We start from the raw sequence: 5,887 nt of genomic DNA on the forward strand, positions 1-5,887 counted from the left end.
AAAACCAGAAGGAAAGGATTCTATCCCTGGGGCCTTCAACAATTTTTTTCACAGCAGCTTTCAGAATCTACTCAAATCCTGTCACAGTGCAGTAAAAGCCAAAAGGATGTAGAGAAACATCTAGGAACCATCATACCAATAGAAATGCTCTTGTGATATTAAAAAAACCCCAAAACATAGTTTAAACATTTTTCAGGTCAGGAGATTTCCCTTGGTAGAACACAGTAATCTGGACAGACTGACTAGAAATATAAGTCAAAGAGACTAATCCATTTCCATATATATACAAACCTAGATGTATATATTTTAGATTTATAGTGAATAGCTCAACAGTGTCCCCTGAAGGATGCACTGTAAATAAAAGAGGTTATGAAAGACGTAAAAGAAAACAAAAGAAAGAAAGAAAACGGGAAAAAAAAAAAAGGAAAAGAAAGAACAGGGAGAAGTTCATGAAAACCTTTCCAAGAAATAATTCCAGCTACTCTTCTTGTAACATCTACACAATTCTGGAGTTTTCCAGATCAGTTACTTGCTGCAGTGATGTCCAGTTAGCTGTACTTCAGATAGCTGTGCCCAAGAAACCTCCCTGCCTTTTCTGAGGGCATTTCTGTCATGGCAAAGTGAGTCTGGTGCACCTCCCTTGTCAACTGAGCAGGGAAGCAGTAGGTTTTGGTCATGGTGGTCTCAATAAAACCCCCTCATCCCACTGTGCCCAGGGGATGCACTTGTGACTACCCATGGACCATGTGTGGTGAATTTTGCTGGATGGATGCTGAAGTCATCCAGGCTTTGGGAGCCACGTCCCTCAGAGCTGCCAAGCTCCAGTCTGGGGGCTTCCTTGGAAAAGGACATTTCTGCAGCACCTTCCTCTGAGCACTGAGGGTCCCTGTGGAGCCAGGGCTGCTCTGTCCAGCCCTGTCCACTCGAGGCCACGGTCCTGCAGCGAGCTCCCTGCACACGCTGGGAATTCCAGGTGGGAACGCGGCTCTCAGCAGGATCAGGAAGTTCCGTCAATTCATTTAACACCGCTCTGCTTTTTTTAAACAACAGCATCAATGAGGTTTTCAGGTTTTTTTATGCAGGGCAGAAACAATCTGACCACGATGAGTTCAGCTCTGTAGCTTTCTGTAGGGAATCTATTTGCTGAGCTCCACTGGTGCTTTGCAGTAACGCCAGCGCTTGGTAAATATTGGCCACTGTGCCTCTAAGTACTATTAATGAAGTTAATTAGCAACAAAAGTTTTCAAATGTTAAAATGCTACAGGCATAGCCATGGTTCATTAAGCTTCTCAGAAGCTTCAAACCAATCTTAACTGCATTTCTCAGGGAAAAAGAACACAACTTTTTTCTAAAGAATTGAAAGAATTTAGCAGGTCTTCTCTACTTTATGAAAACAGCATTTGATTCCTGTGGGTATAAGGAAGATTGGTCCTGCTTTTCCTGGGAACACTTCCCTGCAAGTGACCTCCATGAGGTTCCCTCTACCTATTCAGAGGGAGCTGATGAAGCACTTAAGAGGTATTTAGGAAGGAAAAGAAAAGATCACAACCTTTTTAAGAAGCAGTTTGCCTATGACAGCGCTGGCCAGTCCAGCGTACTCCTCTCACATAATTAATCAAGACCAAGCACTAGATTTGCTATCGTCCCATTTCATAGCATTATGGAAATCCAGGTTTAAAGCCAGTGCTTTAATGTCCTTCCTTGTTTAATACCATTGCTGCATTACATATTTCAGGTAGCTCTTAGGTGGTAAGTTTTCAAAGCAGTGTGTGGGACTTAATGTCAACAGAAGTTCCATCACTAAGTCTTTTGCTCTGCTTTAAAAATGTTCCTCTTAAACTCTCGCCTGCAGGTTAATACCTGGGCTAAATGGGATAGTTTTAGGGTGTTCCTTATGTCAGTGTGTTCTCTGGTGAATCACAGGCTCCGAGAGACAGATTTCACCCTGATGAAGACTTCCCCATGGTCCAGATCTGGGGTGACAACTGATAAGCAAAGATGCAATGCTCACTTTTTAATTTTCTTTGAGCTGCATGGCCTCTGTCTGGATCAGGAGAGAAGGGGTTTGTGTCAGGCTGTAGGAAATGGGGAGAGGGAAGTACCAGATGCCTCTTCTTCCCTTCCCCATGCAGGAGACACAAGTTTGCACAGAACTGGTGCTGCTTCTTTGTGCCAGTGTTTGAAGTCTCTGATTCAGGTGTCAAGATCCCACTGACAGCTACATGACAACATGTTTTCTCCTCACTGCTTTCAAATTAAAAACAAAATGAGATTTCCTTTGCTGTGCTCTGTAAGTCTGTTTTTCTCCATTTTTAAGTCTTAGCTGGATGCAATAATTATTCCTTTCAAATCAAGGGTTATTGTACCACTTCCAGCTGTGTAGTTGAAATGTTACCTAAACCTCTTTAGCTGATAAGCTAGAATCAGTCTCTAACAAGGAGTGAGACTCAATTTCCCAAATAATATCCCTCCTTAAATAGAAACCTAATCAAACACTTTCCACATCCTCATTGGTCACCTGAGCCTATTTCCCAATAATCTGTCTTTCTGTGCCAGAGTATTAAGTCCAGTAAAGTGAAAAAAGAAATTAAACTTGGTTTACTGTGGCAGCCATCACTTCTGGCTCAGCCAGCTGCATCACTCTTCACTGCTGTGAAATTGATTTTGGAAGCAAAATTCTGTTATTGCACCCTGATATTTCCTCAACAGTTCCCTGAAATATATGTGAATAGAGTTATGACAGGGATGGCAGGGTCAAACTAAACATAACCAAAATGTGTTAATAAAAGAGCCTCCCAGAAAGTAAATTTTGATGCAGATGGAAATGTTTGTACCTGAAAGTAAAAAATAATACACATTTCTCAGCCAATTCAGAGAAAAAGCCAGTATCTGTTGTCTACAAACCTGATAAGATTTAAAACCCGTACTGATCTCCTTGTAGATGCATCACGAATAGTTCTCTCACATATAATAAGAACAACATGAATCCTTCACCAGAATTATTCACTGAATTACTTTCCATGACCAGTCATCAAAGGAGAAAGCAAAGAGTAATGAATTGAGAAAGAAATGATGAGAAGCTAACAAAGTATTCATGTGGTTTTATTCCTTTGGGCAAAACCTTTATTCCACCAAAATCAATGAGAATAGAATAGGATGAGTTATGATTTATTGCTACAGTCAGATCTCATTGTGTTGCATTAAAGAGGTTGTGATGATTACAGGTTTTCTCTGAGCATGCCACAAACAGGGACATATTTGGAAAGCATCAGATGTCAAACACCAAACTCTTTCTGAGAGAAGTTAAAAAATGTCATATCATGAAATGGATCAAAATAGTGCCTTTCCCAGTTTTTACTTTGTTTCCTTTTGGCAAGCACTAATTCCTCAATGTGCTAATCCAAATTCTTTCTTGATGTGTGTGGCCATTTTAAGTTCTGAGGACAACATAGTCACACTAGCCTGAGCCTGGCAGGGTATGTGGCATCTGGGACATAAATCAACATGGTTTTGCTTGTTTCCTTGCTTGATCATGCACCAGATAATCAGTGATGACTCAGAATTACTCAAAGAGTAGCTATTGCAAGTTCATTTTGTTATCCTCAGTGCTGTCTGTGTGTGCACTAATCATGCTCCAGGGTAGCTGGATTTAATGACAGTGTCATCAGAAAGGGGTAGTGTCTTTTTTGAATTTTTTGTGACAGTATAAGCCCAGCTGATGTATTGTTAGTGATATTTTTCTGCTTATATCCTTAGCATGGATGGTACCAAGATGAAAGCAACACTGTCAAGCCTTTTTGGCTACAGCTGAAATTCCTATTTGCTATCAGAAGAGATTATGTTAAACCAGCCATAGAGGGGCCGGAGGTACCTCAAAGACATACTGCAGTGACAAAAAGCATTACCAACACAGAGATGCAATTGCCTTTCATGGGAGCTTAGCTCCCAGGTATGACTGATTGTTTTAGGGCAGCAGCACTGACAGGCTGGGCTAATTTTATCGGTTGTAAATTTCCCTCTATTTTTGATTTATTTTATTGGAAAATGTTCTCAAAACGCTAGTGAGGGGGGTTTTGTATATTAAGCATTTTTCTTTGCTGGAAGGGAAGTGTCAGGATGTTGAAGTCCATCTGGTTGTGAGAACCAGGCAGTGACTTTCCAAGGGAGAGGGAAGGACCTGGGCACTGCTCTCATCAGTTTTTCTTGTCACCAAGCAGCGAGGGAGTCTGCAGGGAGCTCACAGTGAGTGGGCACGGGGGCTTTGAGAGGAGCCTCCTCCAGGCTGGGAATATCAAACCCTCACTGCTGCCAATCACCTCTGCTGGTCTCTCCAGAACACTTCAGCTCAGACCACCACCTGCTGCCCATGGATGCTCTGGTACCTCTGGAGAAGAGAACAGCAGAAGCAGCAGCAAAGGAAAATGATCAGGAGCTGATGAACAGCAGTCCTGGATGTGAGCAGGGGCTGCAGTGTAAGATCAGTGATGGTTTGTGAACCCTTCAGTGCAGCTGGGGGGAACTTCCCAGCACTGCTAGAAATGTACCTCCTGTTGAGAACTGATGATGCTTGAAATGATTCCGTGAGGCAAAATAAGTGCATAAACTTGTATAGAGGTTCAACCTGAAATAAATTAATGAATAATTTTATTCTCTTAGGTGGTTATTTTATTTGAAGAGCTGAGTTCCCTTCTTTTATTCCTGGAAACTGTTTACAGGGTCTTCTCAAGAATCTTTCTTCTCTGATTCACCCAGTAAAGTCTGAGGAATATCCTTGGGGTGTGCATGGCTGGTGGGAGGCAGAGCAAGGGGCTGCAGGTGCAGTTTGCTGAATCAATGGGCAAAGTTCTGTGATGCACAAGAAGGAAAGGAGGGGTTGAGCAGTTCTTGGCAGAGAGATGTACCCAAATCCCACAGGTGTGCACACTGTCACTAGTGTTTTAGAGAGGCTGAAGGTGGAATCTTTCTCTTCTTCCCTGGGGAAATTCTTCCAGCTCTGTACTGGAACTTGGATCAAGTGGACACAGCCCTGAGGATGGCATCCCAGCAATGTCCACTTGCTGGAACTGAGGTAATTTCCCTGTTAATTGACCATCTTTGAAATGAAGGCAGTGTCTGTGCCTGGGGTAGAAAGAGAGCTGCTAAACAGAGCAGCAGCGAGGTTATGTTTTATGATCATGGCACCACTTCCCTGATCTTACAGGAAAGTGTTCAGGCTGTGTTCCTCAAAACAAGAGCTAATCTGCCAAAAGCATTTGGCATGGACTCACTGACTGTCCTCACATCAAATACTGATCTTTTGATCTGCTCATGCAGTGTCTCCCGTATGTGGTAGCGCATTTTCCATCATTGGTAGGGAAAATCTACTGGCATTGTGAAGGACAGATCCCCTTTGTGACCTTTCAAAGAGGCTAAATATTCAATTGACTTAACTTGGTGCTTCCTGAGAAAAGAGAATGGGTAATCCTGGGACAGCTCAGTGCAAGGGAAGTTCACAGATCTGCAGTCCCATGAGGAAAGAATAGAGGCTGTGTGAGGAAAAATTTACTCATGCATTTAATTATCTGAGTCAGCCTAAATAAATTGGTCATCCTAGAAGACTGCAGGGATCCAGGATCACAACCATCATCAGAGGTCCATCAACAAACATTTGTCATCTTCCAATTAGCACTGCTCTGCTGGCAGATTCCCAGTCTCAGCATGAGATGGGGCTCTCCCTGGAGATCCACTGAAATATTGAACAGAGAGCTATAGTCTGTAGAAAAAGGAACACATGTATAAGGGACTGAATTAGGATTGCTTAGGCAAGCTTAACTCGGGCATCTCTTACACATGGTGCACTTGACTGAACTGTATTAATGTCCTCTTAATGCTGTTTCTTTAAAGATGA

This window comes from Parus major, chromosome 10, assembly GCF_001522545.3.
Source record: "Parus major isolate Abel chromosome 10, Parus_major1.1, whole genome shotgun sequence".
NCBI lineage: Eukaryota > Metazoa > Chordata > Aves > Passeriformes > Paridae > Parus > Parus major.